Source organism: Acyrthosiphon pisum, unplaced genomic scaffold (assembly GCF_005508785.2).
Source record: "Acyrthosiphon pisum isolate AL4f unplaced genomic scaffold, pea_aphid_22Mar2018_4r6ur Scaffold_21153;HRSCAF=23173, whole genome shotgun sequence".
In the NCBI taxonomy this organism is placed as follows: domain Eukaryota; kingdom Metazoa; phylum Arthropoda; class Insecta; order Hemiptera; family Aphididae; genus Acyrthosiphon; species Acyrthosiphon pisum.
The window spans coordinates 18,848-21,722 of NW_021770589.1; positions in this window are offsets into that span (position 1 = coordinate 18,848).

Here is a 2,875-nt window from a genome sequence, read left to right on the forward strand (position 1 = left end):
CCAAAATTTGGTATAGTCCCCCTAAAAATGTTCAACACTTTTAAAATTTTTTTATTCTTCAAAAATAGAAAATACTGATTTACGAAACAATGTATGAAAAATGTTCTTCAGCTGAATTATTTTCACAAAACAAAAAATACGTCTTGGTTTTTATTTTTATTGGTTAGTGGCATCACTGTGTTATAACGTTACCATCATTTTATTCTGTGCCAGTCATGTGTTTATATATCTGTGGTGCCACCTTTGATATAATGATATGAAGTTTTGAGGTTATGACTTATAAGTTATAACGGACGACTTATAATTATAAATAATTACTATAATTTATTTAGTACGTTTTTTATTAAACTCTGTACTCTCACATTTAATATGAGTAAAAAATTGTTTGACATCTTTAATAAAATAAATAATAAAACTAGTGAAACACCAATTGAAGATTCTGTCGTTCATAAAAACGAAAAGCCGAGTGATGACTGCAACATTACATTTAATGTTAATTTATCTGTTACCGATAATGAAACAAAAAGAAATACTTCAAATTTTGAACTTAACAATCTCGATTTGGGTACTATTATTTCAGGACCAGTTCAACCCATATTAAAGGTATTTATTTTACTATTTAGTAACTGTATATTTTATATGTATTAAGAATTAAGATTACCTGCACACATTTGGAATGGCTTAATTATGGTAATACTTATGCTATTAGAAATATCCTACTACAAAATTTGGTGACCAGAATCGAGCGTTTTCTGCAAGCTACTTTGCAAAATTTGATTGGTTGGAGTACAGTATAATTAATGATGCAATATATTGCTTTGCTTGCCGCAACTTTAGTACTGCTTGTAGTGAAGATTCATTTATTCAAGGTTTTAGAAATTGGAAAAAAGCAAGTGTTTTTCTCTGTTAATTTATTTTGTTTATATTATACTTGTATAATATAAATAAATCATTTAGGAAAATTATATTGTTGAATAATTGTGATTATCAATGTATAATTTAAAAATTATATTAGCTCTATGGTAGTCGAGGTTCTGGAAAAAATAAGCAAACTAAACTTGAAGCTCATGGTTCAACCAAGTTTCATATTACATGTATGACTAAATGGGCTGCATACAAGGCAACTAAACTTTCAGGAAGTGTTCATACTCAATTATCTAATGCTCATAAACAACAAATTGCGGATAATAGAAATTATATTAAAACAATAACAGATATCATACTGTACTTGGCACGTCAGGGTCTAGCATTTAGGGGACATGATGAGAGATTATGTTCAAACAACCAAGGTATATATATATATTTTTTTCTATTTAAACTAGTAAATTAAAAATTAATTTTATTTATTTATCAATTTATATTTTTATGCTTAGGAAACTTTAAAGAGGCCTGTAAACTATTTGCTAAACATAATGCTCAGTTTGCTAATTATCATAATAATACTATTAACTATGGAAGTTGGTTGATTCAGAATGATATTGCCAATATTTGTGCTCAACATGTTAAGAACTCTATTATTGATGAAGTTAAGAGTTGTAATATGTACTCTATTATGTGTGACGAAGCCAGGTGAATAATATATAATTACTATTTCACTATGACAATTTTGATTTTATTACTCTAAGTATAATACTTGATTATTTTAAAAGGTCATTTAAAGAAGAGTATATGGCTTTTTGTATTCGATATCCCAATGGATTATGTGTAGAAGAAAGATTTCTAGGGTTCATAAAAGTTTCAGAAAATCAAAACTCTGAATCTCTGACTTCTGCAATTTTTTCATTTATTGAATCATGTAATTTAAACTCTGTTCCTATAATTGCTCAATCGTACGACGGGGCTGCGGTTATGTCAGGCAATAAAAATGGGGTTCAATCAAAGGTACGCTCCAAACACCCAAAAGCTATCTATATTCATTGTATGGCCCATAAACTAAATCTTGTAGTTGTCGACACATGCAAAAATATTAAGGTTTGTTTAAAAAATATAACATTTAATATTAAATTTAATATTACTATAATACTATAGCATAATTTATATTTTTATCAAAATGTATTTTATTATTATTTGAATTATAGGATGCAAGAAATGTATTTAATGGTATTGAAGCAGTTTTTGTGCATTTTTCACACCCCTCGAAAAATGCTAAACTTATTGAAGTTCAGGAAAATTTAAAAATTAAAAAGTCAACATTGATGCGTGTGTGTGACACACGTTGGATTTGTCGATTTAAAAATTGTGAGTCGATAATTAATAACTTTGAATGCTTAATTCAAATATTACAAGAAGAGATAGTTAGTGAGAGTGATAAGAATGTTGCTCAAGCAATAGGTGAGTGTACCTAAACTATTGTATGCTGTATACAGTAAACACTTACAAACTATAGCACCATGCCTGCCTAATACATAAAAATATATAAATTAATAGTTACATTATTTTATACAGGTATCTTAGCTATTCTACAGAAGGGTTCATTTGTTATTTATTTATTTATTTTGTATGAAACTTTACTGTTGATAAATATTTTAAGTAATCAATTACAACAAAAAACTGCAACACTTGGTAATACTGGTGTAACTATTAATGGAGTGATAGAATCGTTTAGAAAAAAACGAAATGCTGCAGAATTCTCTAAGCTTTGGCAGAATATTGTCAACTTTGCTAACAAAAATAAAATTTCATTAGAAGCACCATCTCTATGCAAAGGTTATTATTTAAAAATAATAATTAATATACTTAAGTTTTAATCAACATATTTTGTATTAAAAATACTACTAATAACCGATAATTTTAATTTTTATAGAATCAAAAAGAAAAAGAACACAACCAAATTCTTTAAAAAGTTTTTACTTGACTACAACAACTAGTGCAGCTA